This window comes from Harmonia axyridis, chromosome X (genome assembly GCF_914767665.1).
Source record: "Harmonia axyridis chromosome X, icHarAxyr1.1, whole genome shotgun sequence".
In the NCBI taxonomy this organism is placed as follows: Eukaryota; Metazoa; Arthropoda; class Insecta; order Coleoptera; family Coccinellidae; genus Harmonia; species Harmonia axyridis.
The window spans coordinates 12,043,101-12,069,221 of NC_059508.1; the positions used below are offsets into that span (position 1 = coordinate 12,043,101).

The 26,121-nt window shown below is 35.2% G+C and overlaps 1 protein-coding gene across 15 annotated transcripts in view; it reads right to left on the minus strand.

Moving 5' to 3' along the window:
- LOC123685603 (latrophilin Cirl) overlaps window positions 1-26,121 on the minus strand; it is a 188,938-nt gene that overhangs the window by 77,448 nt on the left and 85,369 nt on the right. Inside the window, exon 1 of one of the 15 annotated variants that reach the window (XM_045625307.1) lies at window positions 19,946-20,147. The exons of the other annotated variants lie outside the window; for them this stretch is intronic. The gene's annotated coding sequence lies outside the window, so the exon portion shown is untranslated. Of the gene's footprint in view, window positions 1-19,945; window positions 20,148-26,121 lie in introns of those variants that run through there. 15 annotated transcript variants of the gene reach the window in all.

Here is a 26,121-nt window from a genome sequence, read left to right on the forward strand (position 1 = left end):
TTATTTCAATTCCAGTTTCGAGAGTTATGTTTTTTTTATCAACCGGAGTTTAAAAGGCCTGTATGTTATTTATTTGTCTGGTTGGGAAGAGATTAGCTGTTGTGCGCAATGAAGGAAATAATAAACACTTGTGTGAAATTTCAGCGTTTGCATGGAGGGAGAAAAGCAGGAGTTCAATTCGCATTAAAACAGACATTTCTATTCGAAGTTAATTTCACCACAAATTCATTGCGTGTTAGTTTGAATGAGAAATGTGAAATGTTTCGAGAAATATTCCGTGTTTTTCTCAGTGATAACCGTGCTGCGAAGAGTCATTGCACCGTGTACTGTTCAGAGAACATTCCGAAGTATATTATAACATCGAAAATTTCCGTTAGCTCCAAGATATTTAATGCAACGAAACTGACATTTCGTACTATATTTACGATCGGATTCAAATTTACAGTTCGATTCAAATGATGTATAACAATCGGAGATATGTTGATCAACTGGCATGATTCCCACTTGCGGTTGTTTATCGAATCAGATTTCTTGTTCTTCTCCATGAAAGGTCACGTGCGTTACTCATTAGACAGGCAGTTGACCCAGTTCATGGTTCCGAACAAAGTTGATTTATAGTGCATAGGTAAATTTAGCAATTTCATTGAAATAAATGATCAGGCAGGGTCTATAACGACTTCCATTCCTACCAGCAGACCATTACGCTGAAAATTCGGCTCGCTAACGGAACCCCAACTTCACGACATGGAGAGAAGGTGCTTGGTGTTTGAAGTTAACCAACCTGGGACCGCTAATTCACTGCAACTACGTTCAGGCTAATAACTTCCTCCAGTTCAATGCTGCCCGAGAGGAACAACACACAACACGCACTATATTGAAGCAACTGGCTCCATATGCTTCGTAACTGCCTTTATAATTAACTCAAAATTGCATACGTTCAAAAGAGCCGAGTACGGTTTGATCAATTTTCAAGGCTTCTTATTTTCACTCGGTATATTGCCTTTTTCAAATTTGACCCGACGATGCCGTTCCCACAACATCTACCTACTCCAGGCAGTATTTCCGATATGCGCATTAATGTATTCTTCTTACAAGGGTTAGAAGCACATTACCGTTTCAGAATCTAACCAATTCTCTCTGGGTTTGTTTTAGAATAGTTTTCACAAATGACCATTGTTTTGATAAAACCATTTTCTAAGTGAAGGGTGTTTTTTTTTTTTAGAGCTATAGAACTTTAAATTGCAATAAAACAACGATGGATTATTCGATTGACATGAATTTCATTTATTCGTCCAATTTTCGATGACTTTTTCCAACATTTATGGCCGTATATCGGCAATAACACGGCGAATGTTGTCTTCCAAATGGTCAAGGGTATGTGGCTTATCCGCATAGACCAATGACTTAACATAGCCCCACAGAAAGTAGTCTAGCGGTGTTAAATCACAAGATCTTGGAGGCCAATTCACAGGTCCAAAACTTGAAATTGGGCGGTCACTAAACGTGTCTTTCAATAAATCGATTGTGGCACGAGTCGTGTGACATGTTGCGCCGTCTTGTTGGAACCACAGCTCCTGGACATCATGGTTGTTCAATTCAGGATTGAAAAAGTTAGTAATCATGGCTCTATACCGATCACCATTGACTGTAACGTTCTGGCCATCATCGTTTTTGAAGAAGTACGGACCAATGATTCTACCAGCCCATACAGTGCACCAAACAGTCAGTTTTTCTGGATGTTACGGTGTTTCGACATACACTTGAGGATTAGCTTCACTCCAAATGCGGTAGTTTTGTTTGTTGACGTAGCCATTCAACCAAAAGTGCGCTTCATCGCTAATGGACGTAGTGCGCGATACGTATTCCGCACAGAACCATTATTTTCGAAATAAAATTGCACTATTTGCAAGCGTTGTTCAGGCGTGAGTCTATTCATGATGAATTGCCAAACCAAACTGAGAATAAATCACTTGACAGCTGTTGAATCGGTCGCCATCTTGAACAGTAATGCCAACTTAAAGTTATATAACTCGAAAAAAAACACCCGTTACAACTATTCTATAAGAAGATCTGAAACATTATCTAACAAAATTTGAATCATCTCAATAACAAATTATGAAAGTGTATAATCATTTTCCTGATTGTATCAAAATTTTGAATGAATAGAAATTTAGAAAAAGAATTGAATCAGTAATGCTTTGAGATCATATTTGTATGATATGTAATTCTCTTTTGTGATAGAATTTATGTTAATTGATTTATCCTAATATTTCACAAGATCAATAATCATGTATATTATTATTAATGTGCCCATTGAATCATTTCAAATTTTTTAATTGCTTTGGGGCAACCTATACCTATCACGAGAAGAAGTATGTTCATCGAGAAAACGCCGAATAAATGAGAGGAATTTCAATTTTCAGGAAAATGCCGAGCAAATTGAAAATTCCTGGTGTTTATGTAAGCCTCCACCTGTCCATGAAAAAATTCATAAATGCAGCTATAAATATCATTCTCGCTACATTGAATACTCAATGCTCAGCTCTGCCAAATAAGGATGGTGACCATTTACGTCTTCAAACGTCAAATTCTTATTCAGCTTATGAAAGTATAATAAGGAAAATTTTATCCGTTTGCAAATCTTGACTGTAAACGATATTTTTCGAATATAATTGCGTTACAAAGTAATACAAGTGAAGGAATCCAACCTCACTTTGTTCTAATGGACTCGATATTTCATTCTGGTGAAGTTCTTGTGTGTAACTCAGAAAGTAACTGATAATAATTTGAATAGATGAAACCGGTTTGATGTGAGCTCGTATTTGTGGCGTCCTGTTGAAATTGGCTCCGTTTGAATAGGTTCTTACTATTGACGATTTTTTCGATTCATCTTAATGTTGACTTCAGAAACTCTCAATGGGGAAATTGAACTCTGAAATACTTCATTTTCATTGCTTGTAAAATTCTAGTACAACTTGAGGTGCAATGACGCCTTTAGGACTACAATTTTCAATATTTAATTCTCATTGTATGGAAAAAACGACGTTGAGTCGAACTACACTAACTGACAAAGAAACTGCAACACCCAGAAGGAGATGTTTAAATTTTTTTCGGTAAAACATAGATAGTATAAATAGAAAGGAGTAAATTATTGAATTTGGAAAGATATTCGTGAAGGTATTTCCATGTAAACATTTTTTGTTACTTAGATATTGAAAACATCAAAGAAATTCAACTACTGCTATGAGATGTTGTCAAGCGTGGTTCGATAATGCCCAAAATCGAAGAAGAGTAGGCACCGGACGTCGAAGGGACACAAATGATGCTCAAGATCGACGTCTAATACTTATGACCATTAGAGACCGATTTCCGACAACTCGATATTTGGCTGATGAGTGGTTAGGAGAACAAGATCATCCTGTAACTGTTCGAACGGTTTATCGCCGGATAAAGTCTTTTGGACTGCAGCATTATCGACCCCATCTTGTGTTACCTCTGACGGTTGAGCATCGCCGGCAACGATTACAGTGGTGCAGAGAACGTCAACATTGGAATGTGGAATTGCATCAGGTCGTCATTTCTGATGAATCTCGATTCTTCTTGGGTCTACATGATGGCCGAAGAAGGGTTAGACGACGTCGGGGAGGAAGACGTGAACCTCAGTTTGATGTTGAGCGTCATGTACACCGGACAGTAGGCGTTATGGTATGGGGTGCTATTGCACATGCAAGTAGGTCATTTTTAATCCTTATTCGAGGTTGCATGACATCGCTGCGTTAGCTTCAAGAAATAGTGGAGCCATATGTTCTCCCTTACGTTAACCGGCTTGAGAATCCAATATTTCATCAGGATAATGTCCGACCTCATGTTGCCAGAGTAAGTTTGAACTTTTTCGAAGCGACCCATGTGAATCTTTTGCCATGGCCGCCCAGATCCCCCGATCATTCGCCCATGGGTCATCATGGGTAGAAGGCTTGAAAATTTACCCCAGCCCCCACGGACTTTGGCGGCTCTGAGACATGAAGTACAGGTAGTTTGGGATAGTATCCCTCAAGAAGAAATAGACCATTTTCGTTTTTTCTCCAAATTTCAATCATTTACTCTTTGCTCTACTATCTATGTTTTACCAAGAAAAAAATAAATAAAATTTAAACAGCTCCTTCTGGGTGTTGCAGTTTCTCTGTCAGTCAGTATAAATACTTAATTTTTGTCAGAGGAAACGTAAAGTTATCTTCTTATTGTATGAATAAAAACCACGTTAAGTCGAACCATTTCATCAAATTTTCAGCTTTTTAAATGCATTCCGCCTCATTAACACCACGCACTATTGAACGTCGTTCGTTTGTCTCTTATTCTTAACAGAATCACTTTCTTCGAACTATTCCCAAGGCTTCATTATCTTTTGAAGATACACTATGGTGTAACACTCGATTTACCACAGTAGCTTTCACCGTTAAATTCAGAGAAAAGCATTTTTATCTCCCACTATCTCGAGAGCCGTCAACCATTCATCATCTGCAATACAAAATGCTGCAGATGATGTTTAACATATTTCGTCGACGTAGGAACTAATGTGAAAACAATTGATCCAGTTTGTAATGGAAAAAAAACTTTCAATCCACTTTATATTTTCACATATCAGTCAGATTAGAGCTCACGTTTGAACACATTCCAATTCCATTTGAAAACAATGTCGAGCAGGATTGTTTCCTGGATATATTGAATTTGAAAATCCCCGAGTTGAAGCTGGGAAAGCATGCAGCGTAAATAACCTACCTTCGCACCTCGGTATTTTAGAATCAACGTCAACTTACCTGAAATGAAAAAAAAGTCAGTAATCTTCATAAACTGAGGGGTTTTAACATCGAAAAAGTATTGTTTATCAAAGGGAAAGTAATTGGATATTTAAACGGAGTTTTTAAGAGTTTTGTAATTTTCACCTCTAGAAGTTCTTATATCTTGAGTACATGAGAAATTTATCTGCTGAATGTTCAGCGTTAAAACCAAGCGATCACGAATTGTAAATGGCAGTAAAATTTCACCGTTGTCATTCATTACACATCTTCAAAAAACGTTTTTATTTGACGGGTGTGTGACAAATATTTTAGGAGATATAACGATTTTTGTATCGAGATTCAATTTTTACGGTTTTTTCCCCAAACTTTGAACTCAGTTTTTTCCTAAACTGTGAGGTCTACGAAAAATCGGTGAAATATTTTTCGAGTAGAAGGAAATGATAAATTTAAAATTTTCAGATAATTCCAGAGATGTATTACTCTGAATAAACTAAGCTGAAATACAATGACAAACTCGAGAGTTTCAAAAAGATAAGCACTCTCGCTTGAGAAATAGTGCAAATGGAACTTCTCATTAGCGTAGGAATTGCTGGAGGCAGTGGTTCGTTCTATATGAAATGAGTGATGATTGCGCTTTATTCCATATCTTGCAGACGAATTGAATAGTGATTTGTCACGAATATCCCCTACTGAGAACAGCAACACCTGAACTATTAATGCAACTAAAGCTTGGGGGTGTGTATGACGAATACTTATCAATCAAATTACAGCACCTGAATGACGAATCATTTTTGAGGGTGCATAGGATTTGAAACGTCAAAAGATTTGACTGAAGATTTTTCCATATTGATTGGATTATCAGTCAGAACTTCAGTATTTTATCCCCTAAGTTTTTAATTTTTTTCACTTTAAATGTACTTTTTACAGAACCACAAGTGGTGAAAGTATTTCGAGAATTTGCCAAAAATAATATTCTAAGATAAATCTGATTCCAGAAACTTGGAAACACGTCCATTCATTGTTGAGCAGAACACGTATTGAACACATTTATCCTTCTTCATTTCTACAGGTCAACTTTTTGAGTAATCTCATGCTGTCATATGAATACAACAATGTGAGATTTATTGAGGAGTCTGTCATAAATCAGTCACTGGAAGATATTGAAAGAGATGAATTTTTAGCCTCGGGTACAAAGCTCAGCCACTGTCGATATTGAAGAGTTTTTGGGGGAATACTTGCGAGTTTATGGATCAAATTATAGTTTCCGAATAATATAGTTTTATTGAATGGAAACATTGCACATTTTACATTAAGGTTGTTTGTGACTTTTGTTGAAGGATATCCCAAAAAGGAATATTATTCCCTGAGTGTCCAAAAAACCCCAACATGGCAAGTCTGTATTCTTGTCTAGATTTGCACAAGTTTGACGAATGTTTGAGATTGACTTGAAATTAAGTCAAACTCAAGTCAATCTTTCTGACAAATGATTCGAGTCAAATCAAACTAGAAAATGGTTACAGGTTTGAAAATTCAAACTGTTTGTCAAACTAGTTTGAAAGAGTTTGAAAACTAATTTATTTAGTAGATTTTGAATGAGTAAAATATTCATGTTTAATATAGTAAGTAGGTACAACAAATATCTACATTAATTTGAAACAAACGGAAAATATATAATTTTAAACTTTTTTCAATCAACTCCAATTTGTCACCTCAAAATTTTTTACACGAAAAGTTTGATTTTCAGGTCAAGTTTGTGAGTAAAATCAAATTAGTTCGACTTGAATGGATCTCTAGCAAGAACTTTGATCGGGTTTCTCATAAACAACTACTCAGAAAGCTTTCTGAGTATGGTTCCACTTCGACATTTCATTTCGAAGTACCTAATTCCTATCATCGCTTTTTTTGTCCACTGACAACAATGTGTAAGAGTTATAACAAAATTAGGGGATGTTAACTCAGTCCAGGAGATCGTTGAGCCGTGCACTGAGAAACTTAAAGGCATAAATGATTCTTTTCTTGATTTATTTTTCCGATTGCAAGTTCTCTGTTCAATCGATTTATCATCAATCATGTATAATTTTTGTTTCGTTTTTACTATTTTATGCGCCTGTTCTTGGGCGTCTGCCTAAATAAATGAATGAATTTAATGGATTGGACGATTCCCGAAAGGATACTTTTACTGCTCGTAGTCTTGAAATTTTTATTCAATTCAAACCTTTATTCCTGGTATTGATTTTCTACAATGTTGGATTAATGAGTTGGGAAAGAAGAAATAATGAAGCTTTGTGGGTGTTTGCATTGTTTTGAGCTAACTGAAGAAAGGCAAAATTACCACACCTGAGGGATTCCTATCTGAAAATGTGTCAAAGAAAAAAATTAAACCTAAGATATTCTGCTATGGAAACTTCTCCGGCTGAGCTTGGAAAATTGAATAGGTTAATCGATTTCCTTTATCGTTTTCAGAATAACGATGAGTTATTCTTCACTTCCTTCAATTACCGCCTTTATGTAGATAAGAACCGACAAAAAAAATCTCCACTCTAATGGCTGTGGCATTTTCCAGTAAAATTCCGGGATTCATTTTACATCCGATAATGAAAACTGATGGCGCTGTAGCGAGAGAGGGTGAGAAGGGTCATTGCTATTTTTTTTCATGGTTTTTATCGCGGAACTATTCATTTCTGTTAATTTTTTGCAAAGTGCAGGCTGTTTATTCGGCGGTCGAAGTACCCATAAAGCATTTTACGAGCAATTAGTTACTTTCGTAATAGTACCGTCCGGATAAAAAGCCAACATATGTATACAGCGCGAACAAGAATATATTACACCGATGGGTCTTAATTATTAGCAGTTAACAACAACAACCACCCAGTTGTTGGGCCATAAAAAACATTCAACTAGCCAGATCAAATGGCATCGGGAGTGTGGGAATGCATTGATTGGGGCTGCTTTCACCCTATCCATAGGGTTCCGTAATCAATTTTCCTATCGGAATAGATCGCCGGACCATCCAGCTCTGGATATGAGTTCAGTTGTGGAATCGTAATGGTTGTTTTTAGAAGTTACTCTCCAATTAGAATATAATAAAGGGTGTTTTTTTTAGAACTATAGAACTTTAAATTGCAATAAAACAACGATGGATTGTTCGATTGACATGAATTTTATTTATCCGCAAGATTATCTTGTGGCATTACATTTTAAATATGATTTCTGGCATATGACCGCCACAGCTGGCTCGGATGTAGTCCAATCTGGACGTCCAATTTTCGATGACTTTTTCCAACATTTGTGGCCGTATATCGGCAATAACACGGCGAATATTGTCTTCCAAATGGTCAAGGGTTTGTGGCTTATCCGCATAGACCAATGACTTTACATAGCCCCACAGAAAGTAGTTTAGCGGTGTTAAATCACAAGATCTTGGAGGCCAATTCACAGGTCCAAAACGTGAAATTAGGCGGTCACCAAACGTGTCTTAAATCGATTGTGGCACGAGCTTTGTGACATGTTGCGCCGTCTTGTTGGAACCACAGCTCCTGGACATCATGGTTGTTCAATTCAGGAATGAAAAAGTTAGTAATCATGGCTTGGTTTGTTTCTCATTCTCAGCATTCACTTAATTTTCAAGAAGTACTGAAGTAAGAACTTTACTTTTCACGAAGAATTTTGAGGTGACAAGTTGGAGTTGATTGAAAAAAGGTTTAAAATAATATAATTTCTGTTTGTTTTAAATTAATGTAGGTATTTGTTGTACCTACTTACTATATTCAACATGAATTCTTTACCCATTCAAGATTTATCTTCTAAATTAATTATTTGTCAAACTCTTTCAAAGTAGTTTGAAGTTTCAAACCTGTAATCATTGTCCAGCTTGATTTGACTTAAGTTTCACGTAATTTCAAGTCAAACTTGTGCAACTCTAGTTCTTGCTGAACTCAACGAGGACTATATCAATCTGATTTCTTAAGTCTAGCGATTTCGAGCCATATCGAATCAATGAAACCCAAAATATGAATTAATTGTTGTATTGAAGTGTCTTATGGTTTCCGAAAGAACTTTACATGGATTGTCTCATTCCTGCAGATGTTCTTCATTATAATTTTAAAACGTATTTGAAGCGTAAATTGGCAAAAAACACGTCTGGAATAAGAAGGGAACTGATAATCAGATTCTATATCAGGAAGAAGTGTTTAGTTAATGAAGACGTCTCAGACGATTTGTGCGGTATATCACAGGAGAAATGAGCCAAGATGTGGATTTATTTGTTTATATTTAGAATGCGTGCAATAATACTCCCGAGACATCAAAACACGTATCTGTGGAACCATCGCCCTTGTTTAAATTTATACAGGAAAGAGTGTTACCTCAGTCGTTATCCTAATGCACTTCTTGTATAAAGTGACACTTGAATATGTCAGCGTATCCTTCCGTTCTAACGAACCTTTTCAAAATAGCTTCTTCTTGGGATATACCGACGAGAACTGTTAACTAATTTTTAACAGTCGTCTACTTGTGCATTAGGACCCTTCAAGACACAATCCTCATTGGAGCCCATTCAATCAAGAAGCCTCCCCATATGCGACAAACTAAAGCAACATTCATCAACTTTTCCACAAAACCGAAAACATTTAAGAGCGTAGATCTTTTTTTTGTTAGGAGGCGTTAACGGAAAATAAAAATTTTGACTACAACGTTTACTCATATCTGTAATGCGAGAAAAAGAAGTTTGATAACGAAGTTTGAACCAGATTATTCGAAATAATTTTTTTTATTACCAATTCGGTTGTTCTTACCTAATACTGGATGTTCTTAAATTAGAGTTACGGAGGAAAATGAGAGGAACCTTGGTTAATTTCAAGAATAAAAAGTTCCATGAGCCCGCAAACGCTTTGTTTTCGAGATACAGGGTGTTTCTAGTGTGTCGTACTTTTTAGTGATGCTTATATCAGTTTATCAAATTTTCATTAATCTTCGCTACAGAGTGGGCAAATAAGTACCAAAACTTATAATTCATTCATTCATTACAGCTTACTAGCTGGATCTTTATAATAATTTGGATTTTCCTGAGGATTACTAGAGAGCTGTTTGAATTTTTTTCCTCGAAATCGATAGCAGATACGATAAAACAATAACAAACCAAAAAGTGTAGTACTGGACCAGAGTATCTTTTCACAGCGGTTCACCAATAGTTCAAAACGTAAGAATCAGGCACCCTTCCAGAAAAAAAATCACCCTGTGGATTTGTATTCAAAATTAGCATATTACATGATGAAAACTTTAAATTGGAATATTTAAGGCCAATTCAAATTGAATATCTTGTGAAGGGAAGGTTCTATGAGAAAAAAACTTACTTGAACACCTGTATATCAAAAACAAAGCGCTTGCGGACTCATGTTATTGGACTTTTTTCTTGAAATGATTCGAAAAATCTGTCATTTTCATTTGTACCTCCAATTTAGGAACTCTGTATAGTCAATTCAAAACTGATGTCTTCACAAATAAATTGCAATTAGAATGAAAGGCAATGAATGGTATAAGACATCCCAGACAATTTTTCTATGCGAATTACACAGATCAGTTCTTCGATAACTACAGTATTGAAATTTTGTGACGAGAATGACACAAAAAACCAAAAACAACAGGTGAGTGTATACAGATGACGAATGCAAAAATCACTGAAGACAAAAAAGAGGCCGACAAAGCGGATAGATAAAGGAAAATAATAAACCTCGGACAAAGGCGTGCTCGTAGTGAAATAAAAGTACTCATCTTGAAAGCGATAATAAAGTCATAAACCATAAAAGGGTATGATTTTTCACTGCCGTTTGGATTTCGAAGAAAAGTTAAATGATTATTGGTTCATTTTATGGAAAAATTTTCGTTCTTCGTCTTTCGTCTTTGCGAGAATTCTGCAATTTTATATTTTGGAAATCTTAGGGGGGGGGTTTAATATTCCCCAGTACCCCCCAATTTCTACGCCGATGATTCTAGGAAATAAACGAAACGAATTTTATTAACGACTCTCGAGAAGGGCAATTTGTGATCTATCACCGTTAAAACTACATTTTTATAACCTAATAAAACTTCGAAACTAATATCTGACTGGAAATTGAATTCGCATCGGGACTCTGCGCCACTGCGAAAAGGAATAAACGAACGCAAAACTGACAGGGCTTTCGTCACGAAATGCCAGGATTAATTTTCCACTAATATCACCCGATCAATCGGAAAAGTTGGAAAAACGGTAGGTGAATCAATTTGTGTGATATTTGAATCGAATATTCGTACAATTCAGGCGCGAATATCGAAGATTATTATACCAATTGAATTTTCGTGTTGTTACAGAACAATAATATGATCAGGCAGTGTGATATATGTCATTTTATTCACTCTTCTCAATCGTTCTGTACTAATATAAAAAAGGGGACTCTTTTGAACGATGACCGAAAATTCATGATGTAAAATAATTAAGAATGTGAAACCTGATGAAGCTACTGTGTAGCGAAACAATTATTGTAGTTTATACACTGTGTCCGTATGGTATGGAACAAATTCATTTTCAGCTGAACAGAACATTTTATGAAATAATCCTGAAACACGTCGATTTTTTATTTTAATTTACCGTATTTCAAAGTAATAATCTAATATACAGGGTATATTACTTTCGAGTAATGACGTCACCGTCATTTGTTTTCAAATGGAACACCCCCATTTTGTCTCAATTTTCCGATCACTCCAGCTGCGCTGATTCCAAAAATGAATCACATGTTGATTCCAATTGGTACAGGGTGGACAAAAATACTCATTACTCGAAAGTAATTCACCCTTTTTATTAGATTAATACTCTAAAATACGGTAAATTCAAATCAAAATCGACGTGTTTCAGGATTATTCCTTTAAATGGTGTGTTTAGCTAAAAATGAATTTGTTCCATACTTTACGGACACAGTGTATACACAAAAAGTTGAAATAGAATAACTCCCATATTATTTTCGATTAATGGAAACGAATTTCCATCAATTAATATCCAGGTCAATCCAATAAATGATCGAGTACACCTCCAAAATAAACTTCCATCATTAAAAAGCAAATTGGTATGAATCGATTTACGTTTTTTAATGACAAATGTTTCGTATTGATTTCGTAAGGCTTGATGTTGCCTAATGAATTTAATTCCTAAATATTCGATTACATCTTCGAGTTTTATAATCGCAATTCGAACGAACATAGCATTTTTCCGGATATTTACCGATAAAAAATAATATAAATTTGTCTGAGACTTCCTTCAATAGAATTCCAAGCCGGGTGGATCCAGAATGTAGACAGATGGACAGGCGAACCTGAACAAATGTTCCCTTTGAATCCTCCGGGTGCAATATCCTTAAATTTGCAACATTTTGGACTCGATCCAGAAGTCAGCTTTAACAAATGACGTTCGAAGTGGATACTTAACTCCAGTGGACGTCGCTAAAGAAAAGGGTCCTCCTTTAGCTCAAGGATTAATTTTTGCATTCGAAGACTGGGCAGAAGTCAAACCCCGGGAAAGCTTGAGAAAAATCGGAGAAACCTTTCCAGTAACGACCACCCGAAAATGCACCTGTAAATACTGAATGACTCATCTAGTATACTTCTTGTTACTCTCCAAAGCTGTCCATTAATATCAGCAATAATAAGAAGCACTTTCAAGCGTTCCTAATTTTCAGGGTTATAATGAGGAACACTCTGAATGGGAATTATACAGATTGAATTAATGTTGTGGTCTCTAATGTTTTCCCAGCGTGACGATACTCTTCACAAGTGCATTTGTGCATTAGTTGGGTCAATGTTCTTGACAAGGTGATAAGTATGAGGATTTTCTCAACATTTGCTTCGCTCCGCTTTATTAATTCCTTTAACAATTTCAGCCTGATTTTGGTCTATTGCTTTTACTTCCCTCGTATATTGTGGGAACAGATGAATGAAATAATCTCAACATGGAAGAGAAAGAACTGAAAAATAAAAAGCATCGGAGTTGAAACTTCGTGAATCTTATATCACAAAATTTGATTATATAAGGCCAATTTAGAAGTCTTCGGTCTGATGCACAGATGGTGGTGCTAGTATCAAATCCATATAATGTAGCTACTTTTATTATTTGAGAAAAGAATTTCGTGTGATGATAAAATATTGCTTTTTGAAGGAAAAAAATACAACTGAAGCAAAATCTTGACTTGATGAAGAGTTTCCGGGGTCTGCACCAGAAAAATCAACCATCATTGATTGGTATGCTAAGTTTGAACGTGGTGAAATGAGCACCGAAGACGGCGAACGCAGTGGACGCCCAAAAGAGGCTGTCACCGACGAAAAAAAATCAAAAAAGTTCACAAAATAATTTTTAATGACCGTAAAGTGAAGTTGATCGATCAAAAGTTAATGTGTTAATGATTCTGAGCAGTTTTTGAAGCTGTTCAAGTGCAATAAACCTGAATATTTGCATCGATTTGTGACAGTGGATGAAACATGGCTCCATCAATTCACTCCGGAGTCCAATCAACATCTGAGTGGAGTGCACATGATGAACCGAAACAGTCAGCTGGCAAGGTTATGGCATCAGTATTCTGGGATGCGCAAGGTACAATATTCATTGATTCCCTTCATTAGGGCCAGACCATCAACAGCGATTATTATTTAGCGTTATTGCATCGTTTATAGGATGAAATCGGCCCTATTTGAAGAAAAAAAGGTGCTGTTTCATCAAGAAAATGCGCCGTGTCACAAATCAATGAAAACAATGGCAAAATTGCATGAATTGGGCTTCGAATTGCTTCGGCATCCACCGTATTCGCCAGATCTGGCCCCCAGCGACTTTTTTCTGTTCTCAGACCTCAAAAGAATGCTCGCTGGAAAATATTTATCGCCAATGAAGAAGTAATCGCCGAAACTGAGGCCTATTTTGAAGGAAAAGACAAATCGTATTACAAAAATGGAATCGAAAAGTTGGAAGAATTTTGCCAAAAAAATGTGTTTTACTATGGTAGACCGGGGACTTTTCAATTGGCCTGTTATGTCAGTACAAATTCCAGAAACCTCTTGAGTTCAAACGGTATGAGAACGCACTCAAAGTGATATTCATATATTGTTTCGATTTTTATTGTTCTTCATCTTGTGCAATATACTCTTCATTACACGCCTCAATCTGGTGCGTACATAAAAAGTGTTTCATTTCTATTTTCCATCAGTATGACGTTAAAAGATGATTCTACAACTCTCATAAAGACTATTAAAGAACATAAACGACGATGACTTGGCTGAAACTACAACTTTAATATACTGAATTAGTACTGAGAATAATAACCAGCTGCATCCTCCAAGTAACAAATTGAAGAAAATTTTTATAGTATTGGAATAAAAATAAAACTAACCCGTTGAACAGTTCCATTACATCAGGCCAGTTGCATGAATATAATTAATTCGAATAATTCACAATTGGGACAATGACTGCAGAAATTTCAACTACAGGTCGAATGATTATGACATGGTTCCTTTATGAATATTACCAGGAATCATTTTGCACTTCTGCTCTTTGAATTGAGTATGGCAAAATAATCATATTGTCGAGAATAACTACGGAGATTCCAAGGTAACCAATGAATAGCGTTAATGATTTTTTAAGAAATCTGATGATTGTTCACTATTTCAGATTGAGCAATCTTGTGAGTATTGTTAATATATTTCGAATCCTTGAGAACATACTTTCCCAGTATCTCATACAATCCTATGACTCTCAGTTATTACATTTATATTATGTGTTTCAAGGTATGATATTTTACACTATCTTGATATATTATGTGATAATTACATTCGATAAATACATTCCAAAACACGATTTTCGTTATTTGCAATAAGCGAGATGTGTTTTTTCTATAATCTGATCGATCTGTAATTTTATTGATTTTGAATATAGGTGAAAGGCGAAAAAACTACCACAGGATATTTTTCGCATATTTGTTACGATAGTCCTTGCACGATTTCAACATAATATGAATAATTTCAGCTGTAACACCAAGTGCACTAATAAATTATTCCAGATAATTCAGTTTAAGGAGGATATTTTCTACTAAAATTACTTGCAAATCGAAAATGAACCACATCAACAACAAACTCTGATTCGAGATATGTGCATATTACACAGGAATACAACACGAAATAAAGTAATATCTATTAACCAAAAAAATAAAACAAGTCCCGGAATTATTTTCGATTTGATGATCACAATTATGTATTAATCTCCAAAGAGCCAGAGCTCAGAGGTTATCACTAAAACCGTTGGCTTTTTATTCATTTTTTGAACACTTCTTATGAAGATTTGTGATATTTTGCAAGGAAACAACAAACCATGGTGTTTTTCGAATTGAAGAATATTCAGTTTTTCAACTTCAGTTTTTCCATGTAAATCAAAGATTAATTGAATCAATCACCTGTCATAAAACCGTCAATCGAATCGTTATTCACCCCCACACCTGAGGGTGAAAATGACATAACCCCCAAAGCACAACATCGGTTCTCATGTTGATATAATTGAATCTATGCGATGAACCTAGGATGCGATTTAATGGAAAATCATAATTGCTGATTAAATTTACGAACGGAATATTGTAGCGGATGCTCAGTTTGATTTTTGGATTACAACGTCGACAGCAGAACAGCTTGTAGTCGATTTTAATTATGGTACTACAACATCCACTGCTGTATGAGCTGTTGTACCTCTATTGACTGAAATCTATTGTGGTCCAATATTGCATCAATTATGTGCCATCAGCACCAATAAAGACTTGATAGGAAGACATTTATGACGACTACCCTTCATGTCCAGTATATTGGAAATTCTAGATAACCAGACATTCAATGGGAAATTGTTGTGGGCTTAAGGTGGCCACTCTTGGGGTGCCATTGGTCGAGCGGTCAGAGCATTGTACAGTCGGACAGCTCGCGACACGATTGAACTTGATTGCTCGACTGGAATTCTCTTCGACTGTTCGAACAGGGGTGTCTCATGAGTGGACACTTTTAGGGACCACATGGAATAAACCACAAAATTTCCTTTGCACAATTTTTACATTGCATTGACGGACTTTTTCTCCACACCAACTTATATAGTTGAAAAAATTGAACGTTGACCTAAATAATATGAAAACTTGAAAGGACATAATAAACTTTACAGGTACATAAATTGAAAATTTGCAGCCTGGGATTTCCAATTTATCAGACGATATTTAATAATTTACATTTGTTTGCTCATTCGGAAGAATATTTTGGGAATTATACCTTTTTATTGGAGTCAGTCTTATGGTTTTATTTTCCATGTAGGAAATTTCGAAACTAATAAAGAAAATGAATCCGCAGTTTGCAAATTGACTTGCATGATTGCCCTATGGTTTATATTGGATAAACTGGAAGATCTTGCAAAAAGAGGATAATGAATATGTTTACCGAAGAAGGTACTTCTTCTGATAGTTTACTTTCAACATGCGAATGATTCAAAAGATTGGGCCATACCATATGATAATTTGAAATTTTTCACATGGAAAATAAAAGCACAAGACAAACACTCTTAGAATGGCTTGAAATAAATGAATCAATTCAATTCCAAAAAATTTCCCGGAATGAACCAACAGATGTAAAATCATCCCAATTATTGTTAAGATGCGTTTTCAGTATCTTCCATTTTTTTTTTCCCAGCGCGGCACATTTATATAACCTATACATTTAAAACGGAGTGCTGTTTTTTCGTATAAATGCCCAAGCCGAATTTCAGGGACCTATAAAATATACCAGGGGAAATAGTAGTCAACTGAATGGTGTCAGGTGTGAACATAAAAAAGAACTGTGTGTAACGAACTGCTCCCTCTGCATAGCAAGGGCTGTTTCGGCTTTCGTTTTTCGGCAACTACAGTCACAACTTCACCCTAAAATTATTGCATTCCCTTGTTAGACCCCTTCAACTCTTTAACTACTTTCATCAACAAAAAATATGGGTGAGGTAAATAGCGCAGATGTCGATGTTTTTTTCTATTTCGTGACTGATAAAAAGAAATCATCCCTGTAACTGTTCTACCCTTTATTTCGTTCCCTTCGGAAATTTGTGGAACAAATAGATTTTTCGCCGAAACTGCGGTATAGACAGTTTTTCTTCATCCAGGTTTTAATCTTATTATGTATTCGAAAACGACTGTAAATGGCTATTATACAAAAAACTCATGAATATTAAGTATTTTCTTATTGAGAGTATGGAAACTTTTAATGATTTCTGCAGTCGATTCAATAACAGTAAAAGTAGGTGGATATTTTTGAGGTATGTCATTAGTCAATCAAATATTTCTGCCGTTGTTCATTGATTCATTTGTTATTCATTTTTATCATCAGCACGTTATAAAGCATAATAATATTACATCGGAATGAGGTAAAACTGATTCATTATTAACACTGGAGACCACTTTTTAAATCAGCGATTTAAGTAGATGAATAATTGATATCGAATTGAATAAATTGGCATTTCAAATCGTAATGCTTGAATAAATTTCGATCTTTTACTGAAGAAAGACAGTGTAAGAACAGCAGAATTGATTGCACAATAAACATAGAGATTCTCCAGATAATTCTCATGTTTTTTGAATTCTCAACTAAAGTCCTCATAATCTTTCTTTTTGATAATCGCTGCATTAAAGTAATAAATTTTAATTTCACTTATGTAAATGTATTTCGCTAATCCGTTCGGTTTCTGAACGATGTCATAGTTTGTAGTCGTATTTTGTTCATAAACTCAGGTATAAACTTGCCTGGGTGTACTCCGTTTCCAAGAGATTTAACATTATGCGAGTATGATTCTCTTCGAGACATAATACCGAGGAAACTGATAAAATATAGTGTAGCTTATACGTAAATAGTTCCAAACAAAGTTTCATGAAATCTTGACTAATCACAGATTACATAGAATAACATTGGAAATACAAGAATATACGACAGTTGAATGCAAAACACAAAAATCACAGCATTAAATATTGTGGATGAGGCAAACAACTTACGTTGAAAGCCACTTGTTCGATAAAAAGAAACATGAAGAAGTCTTTGATGTACTGGAGAGATTCTCGACCCAATAATTGGAGTAGTGGAATAACAAACTTCTCCAATCATAAAAAAACAAAGCAACTCGAAACTTCTCGAGATTTGGCAAATAACAAGTGATAAAACTCAGGTCTATTCTGAAATTGGGAACTATAAAACTTCTACGGTCAATTTGGACCTTAGTAGATAAGGTTTGATGTTTCGGTGATACCTATAAGGCTCGAATTCTCAGAATTCTTGCCAGGTAGTCCAGCAGATGTTTAGGCTACAAGCCGATAATACCAAATTAAGGTCCTCTTACATTGCTGTGCATTTCTTCTCTTATCTTTTTTAGGACCGGGTGCATTTTCACCGAAAAAGTAACAGACCTTTTTTTTTCAACAGAATAACTGAACAAAGCTCAGGATATTGTACCTACGATTTTTAAAATTCCACACTTGGAAATGAAATCTGTATTAATAATTCGGAATGCAATACAAAAATTTCATACATTCCTTTCGGGAGAAATCATACATTCAAACCTAGAATGAATCTTGCCAAAAACCAACACAATATTTCAAAGAAAAACAGGTATGCTTAATCCTTATGGTACGTACCATTGTTGATTTATTACGTACCAAAAGTATTCCAATTTTGAGTTATTATTGTAGGTATATTGTTTTACATAATTTATTGAAAGTGAAATGAAAATAAACTCTTATTGCAGTAATTTCTATTTATAAACAAAGCGCCTTCCTGTTAATGTCTGAACCAGGAAATTAAAATCCATTACAAAATATTATAAAAATGAAGGAAGATGAAACTCGATAAAATGGAAGAAAGATCAGGTTTTCTTCATCTATCTATATCCGTTATTGATTTCATCTCTATTTATGATTATAAATGATCAAGAAACTATTAGATTATTTGAGTGTAAAGGGCCTAAATGAATTATAGGAATGCGTTGAAATCGAATCAATCCAGTTGGCCTGACGCTCAGAAACGTTTATATTTTGACAAACGCTGAACACCAAGACAACTATTAGCAATCTAGTTCGGAATGTATTCAATTTTTGTCGGGACAAAGACAAAAAACATGTCGGTTCAAATTTTACGAACATCGATCTGCCGTGTGAATCTCCATTTCTTTTTTCGTCTTCTATAATCTTTGTTTCAAAGTTGCTGCATTAAAATTCCGATATCGAGAATTTGACCTTGTATTTACTCGGGCGCCATTTCAGATGGTGAATTTCTTCGTGGAAGGTATAAGATATCGATCTCATGAATAAGCGTTTTTGGACCATTCGAAAACGATCTTTTGGAAGTTAGAATTCGTGTAACTATCTCGGAAATTTCAGTTAATTTGAAATAGATTAGTCGAATTGAATTGCGATAAAGCAAGGCGCCGAATGTTAAGAATGCAGGTGAAACATGATAAATTCACTAATGTATCATTGGCGTCTTAAAAGTTTGGAACAGTTAATCAATTGTTGCAGACGAGGAATAAGGGTTGAAGAAAAAAATGAGTAAACTCATCAGTAAATTCAAACTATACCAGGCGACGGGATATAACGAACTTTCTGTTTGAATTTCGGCAAAAGTTTGGAATTGTTTGTGCTGTTCGTTGAAATAATCAACACGTAAGATGCTTCAGGAATAAAATCAAATCCTATATATATATATATATATATATATATAGGTCTCGCTCCGGCGTCTGAACAAACGTAGATCCAAGTTACAACCTGTTTTCCGCATTGAGATTTCGTGAAGAAAATCTAAGCTTACGGGAAGCTATTTAGATAATGGATTTCCAATGTCACGCTTATTTATGGGAAATATTCAAATTGCCCGAATCCATTCAAGATAAAAGAAATTGGTTTGTTGAGTAATGGATTTAGAGAAATGTTCGGGCACCACACAACGTTGATGAAGACAAATATACGTTCTAATAGTGGTGCTACGGGAATATATCCGCGGTGATTTCAACGAGCGGCAGAAACGGCAAATTTCACAGGTGAAACACACAAACAGATAAACCAGCTAAGTAATGCGAAGCTTCAGGAACTTACGGCTTGGCAATTTCATATCCAAGGAAAACGGTACTGAGTGAATTATTGAAGGTGGTATCACTAAATCCAAAAACACATCACATAATTATATCATAAAAGGTTGCCGCATCAGCACAAACGAACACAAGCACGCACACACTAGAACTGGAAGCAGAGGTTCCTACGATATACCGGTCCGTTGTTTCTACCACGGTATTACGCTCAAATGACGTGGTGCTGGGCTGGGGAACCGACCATTGGTATTCGGTGGGTCTGAAGAAGGCCCCAGAGCATCGGCAAGCCATGAAGATACCGACAGCGACCTCGGGTGGGGAAAATGTTAAATTTCTTTAACCCAAATCTATCTGTGGGCGGCTGTTGTATTTTAATGATAGGTATATCTAAAACAATTACTTGTTTCTCTTGCTTGGGCATTAATTTAGCCGCTTCGCTCATGGCGAATGATATTTTTTACACGCACATCTAAGACGTTCAAATGTACCATAAATAATACTTTTCTTATAGGCGACTCGGACAAGAACAATTGATATTGAAATAACATACATAAAACTCCGAGTCGACAGCGTTTTTTTAAGCATACGAGCTTATTCGTGTATCAAATATTGTCTAATCACAGATAATATCCAATAACATTTCAAATACAAGAGTATTCAACTATTGAATGCGATATACAAATATTACAGCAATAAATATTTGCGAATATGGCAAACAACTTACCTTGAATCTCATTGTGGCCAATAAAAAGGAATATGCAGATGTTTTCGATATAATGAAGAAAGTTCAGACCCAATAATACATTAGTAACAACGATTTGTGAAGTAAAATAACACACTCTACCTGGTTAAAAAAAACTTGCGACTTTTCAAGATTTAGTGTAATAAAACTCAGCTATAGATTGAAATTGGGAACTAAAAATTTAAAAATAAAAGAACATAAGACATTAGAATCCATAATACAAAAATTGCAGCAATAAATTTTGAGGATATAGCAAACAACTTACTTTTACACTCATTATGGTCAATTAAAAGTAATACGAATACGAAGACCAAATAAAGCATTTGAGCCAATGAGTTATGAAGTAAAATAAGAAACTTCAACTACCGTAAAGAAAAAACAGAGAAACTGAAGACCTTTCAAGATTCAGTAAAAACCAACTGATAAAACTCACTTTTATGTTGAAATTGGGAACTGAAACTAAAGACTTTTGAACGTAGATCACATAAATACCTTTATATTTCTGTTTCTGACTCAACACAGATAATATGGAATAAAATCTCAAACACTAGATTATTCCACAGTTGAATGCGAAATACAAAAGTTACAGCAATAAATATTGGGAATATGGCAAACAACTTACCTTGAAACTCACTGTGGCCAATAAAAAGGAAAATGCAGATGTTTTTGATATACTGAACAAAGTTTAGACCCAATAATACATCAGTAACATTGAAAACAAAGATTTATAAAGTAGATTAACAAACTACACCTAGCTTAAAGAAAAACTGGCGACTTTTCAAGAATTAGTGTAATAAAACTCAGCTATAGATTGAAATTGGAAATTAAAAAATAAGAAATGAAAGAGTATACGTCAGTAAAATCCAAAATACGAAAATTGCAGCAATAAATTCTGAGGATATAACAAACAACTAACTTTGAAATTCACTGGCTTCAATAAAAGGTAATACGAAGACGAAGAGCTAATAATGTATTTGGAACAAAGATTTGGTAAGTAAAATAACAAACTCTACCTAGCATAAAAAAGAAACTCACCACTTTTCAAGGTTCAGTAAAAACCGAGTGATAAAACTCACCTTTACTCTGAAATCGGGAACCAAAAACTAAAGCCTTTTAAATATAGATATCATAAATGCTATAATATTTCCGTTTTATAGGCGACTTTGACTGGAACAATTGACATTAAAATAACATACATAAAACACGACGTCGACTGGGTTTTTCAAACAAACATGAAATATTGAATCTAGCGAACTATAAACAAATTATACGCACCGCATATGTAATTTATTGAAACCATTTCGAACTAGAAAATAATATGTACGTTGGTAAGAGCTCACATTAAGGGGACTTGATATCGTGAAGTTCCATTATTCAATTCAATGTTGAACCTCAAAATGATTATTACAATGGAAATCCGAAAAAAATTGACAGGCACTTATAGTGAAAGATCACGATGGTTGAGTTATAGATTTTGCTGTTAATGATGTGACATTTTCGAGTATCCCAAAGTAGATAAGATTAGAACAAAACATCTTCCCGGAACAGACATTCTTCACATTTCCTAGCTTCTCAAGAACCTTTGTTATGTACACCAGGACACTGCTGCCTGGGATAATTAAAACTTGAAAACTGTCGAATTGAACACTCAATTTCAACACTCATTAGATCTGGCTTTCATCAGGAGCGTCTGTGAAATGTCACCAGTTCAGTAGGTTCACAGTCGTAAGATTTATAGTAGGACAAAATTCAAGGAGCACTTCAGAAGATCTCGAACAATATGAACCATATGTAATTAATGCCAGTGCTCTTCGTTTGAACTGAAAATATAGACAATTTTCACGATACTTTATCAGTTGAATCTTCAGTTAGGAGTCTTTTACTCACTGACATGATATTGAATTTATCATAATGGAAATTAAGCCTCAAGAAGAATAAATAAGTAGCATCGGAAGGATTTCAAATTTGTACATGCATTTTATCGATGAAAATTATTCTTTGTGGTTCTTCTGTTAGCGCAGTACACTAAAGTGTTCACCTGGTAATATTCCGTTAGTATAACGTCTTCCATAAAAATTATTCAGTTTTATATTACTTCATCAGCGGTCAAAGTAAAAAAAGCCAATATTAAGTAGTTTATTTTACACAGTGATGGAATCAGACGGTAGAAATGACTCGACCATTGTGGTGAATGAAGCAATCATCATCATCATCGTGTAACTGTAGAAAGAACTCTACCATTGGTAATGGTTCATTCGTTCGAATTTAATCCACAGGAAGTAAAAGATAGAATCCTAGCAATCTCTCAAATTAGGTAATATCAGCTTTACAAAATTAACTTTTTGTAGACTGAGTCAAAACTGAAAAACTAAAATGAACAACCATAAAAATATTAATTTAAAATAAATACATTTAGAGAATGACGCGATCAAAATGAAGAAAAACCCTCACATAGAAAATTGATGGCCAATTTTCTAGGAGGACGAAAGCGCGATGAAAATTAGTTTCACCATCTCAAACGTTGACTGAAAAGCATCAGGATCTCATCCTCGTCGACAATAAAGCTCTCGCAGGATATCAAGCCATTTAAAGCTGAGAAATTCCAAGGAAAACACTCTGGTGTGAAAGCCAGTTACACAGAATTAGGTGCGTGAGTGAACCATTCCTGTGAAGTTTTTGTGGCAAAAAAATAAGAAAGCCTTTCCGCCCCTGTCCAGCGAAAACACTTAATCGTCTAAGGATCTTTCATCAGTTCAATTCCCCTAAGCAGATTTCGTGTTTGGACAGTGCGACTTTCCCAGAAGTGGTTGGAAATCCCCAATCGCCAAGCTCTAATTGGCCAGTTTATCTAGCATTCTGATACTACCGGAATTTTCAACGATTTGTAAATTTCAGATTATTCCATCCAATTGACTTTCATCTAAACTTATGGGTCCTACAAATATATCGAAATACGTGATAGTTAACTATCATGCAGCTTTTTTTTTGGTTTCTACTTAACTGACTGGTTCCAGAACAGAACCTTGCGTAATACCCTTAAAGGAGTTTCCAGATAGTTAGCACTGAGTTAAAATAATAAATATCGAAACATGAACACTTCTTTCTGTAAAAATTTCAGTATCAGTATGACGGGTGACCTCCCCTACAGCTGAATACAGCTTCAAAACGTCTTCACATGCTTGTGATGAGCCTTCAAATATTCACTTGTGGAATATTCTCCTATGATTCATCATGAAGAGCTCCACGGAGCTCTTGTAAATTATTGGGCAATGGAACCATAGTTCTGATTTCACTTCCCAGTTGGTACCATAGATGTTCGATGGGATTTAAGTCAGGACTTCGTGCTGGCCAGTTGAACCTTGAAATTTCAACCTCATTCAAATACGCTGTCACTAGCCGAGTAGTGGGTATGTGGGCGTACATTGTCATGCTTAAATTTCATGATTCTCGTAAACATTTTTAGTATGAAGGGTAGTAATGATCAAGTGATCCGTTTTTGTTGCTGGCCAGTGCAATTTCTACCTCCAGAAAATTTGTTATTATAGAAAATGAGAAACCAGCATATTGAATAAAGAGTTTAATTGGTTTCAACAGGAATTAATCAAGTTGTTTATCAATGTTTCTTACATAATAAATTGAATATATCTACTTGATGATGTATCTCCATTACTGAAGTGTTTGCTCTGGTATTTTGGTGCTCTAAAACCCCCAAATTCATAATATTGGATATCTGAACAAATTCTCCAATTACAATATGAATAGGTCTCATGTGAGGTATCAAGCTTAAACTCAGCTACATCATTAGGGTAGAAACAAGGGGGAAGTGAAATAAGGGTATTAATATCCCTTCCAGAAGAAGAAAATGGAGCGTAATAACCTCTTAAAATATGTTTTTCACGATATTAATGTGAATACACCCTAGAAATAATTTCCATATACTATCACTAAAATCTGTAATTTATCTTCGGTGTGTTTCCGTTAATTTTCGAAGAATTTGAATAAATTATTTTCAACAGGATACAAAGGAAGTGCAAAAGAAATTTATCACATGAAAACGCGTTTGCGCCTTTTGGAAAACTAACATAAACTTTATGATACAGCAAAATGGAGTATTTGGAACATAATGAGGCGTCCCAAGTGCCTTACTACTATTTTCTTCTTGTACTTTAAAAAACGTAGAGTTGAGTCTAGATCGAGATATTGCAGGTAAAGTGACGCTACATTAGTTGTTGCTTGAAGAATTGATAAAAACAATTCTCCTTGTCACAAATCAAAGAGAGGAAGATATTCGGAATAGATTAATTGAAATGACACTGCTGCCTGCTGGAGATAGGAAAAACATTGTTGAGCAAACTCTGCGTAAGTATGGAGCTAGTTTCTAAGAATTTCGGCAGAGCAGTCTTAATTTCCGACCAAGTTTCCAATTGATATTACTTCGGATTTCATTTAGGGTGTCACTATTTAAGATCTCTTATTCCTGAAAGGTTAAGGGCCCAGTCAGCCAGAGTTAGTTAACCAGCTCATTGTGATGAATGGTTTCAGTTTCCGAGTTGGATTTCCTAAGATTACAATAACAATGATATAGCCATAAATCTAGTTGAGTGTCATTCGAAAATTCTGTTCAGAAATTAATGGAAAATGTAATAATCCAGAGTCAATTCTTGTCAGGAGCTTATCAATATGAAACAGTGGCTGGGAAAGGGGATGTTATTATTCATCCCCAACAATGGCTCCCAAGGCACACTGCGTTTGGGTCCTCAGTTCATGTAAAAAGTACGGAGAATGGATATCAACCCCTATTTATCTTTAGAATTATAACTGCATATCATGTGGTGTTAGTCATCTACACGCTCAGGGTGGGATATTATCAAAAACATAATGTGTTTATTTGCTTCTTGTCGTCATCGACAAGCACCATATGCATGTGTTGCCTATCTAAGTGATATATTCGAAAAGTTTACAGACAATTTGCTACCAACGATTGGTAAGACACCCTTCGTATCTAATCCTGCACCCTGCAACGGACGCGTAAACACAAAAACCAAAAACCGGGAGGATTGCCAACAATAAAAAATGATCAAGATACTACGGATGCTTTTCCCACACATAACTCATGATTTTCAGCGAATCACATGGGGAAAGCGAGATACAGAAACAAAATTGGCTTCTACATATACACGCTCGTTCTGTCGGGATCACGAGAAACTTCGCAGCTGAATAAGTTTGGAAAAATAATCGGATTATTTTGCTTCAACTCCACTCTTGCAAAAATACCCAAAATACTTTGTTGTTTCTCATTACAAACACCAAGGTCGTTTTTCAATGTAAAGACTACACATAAGAAAACAAAGATAAAAGAATAAAATAACGCATTAATGGAAAAAGTGTGATAGAACACTAAATGGGAGAAGCTATGGATTAATATTTCTTTCTATCTCATA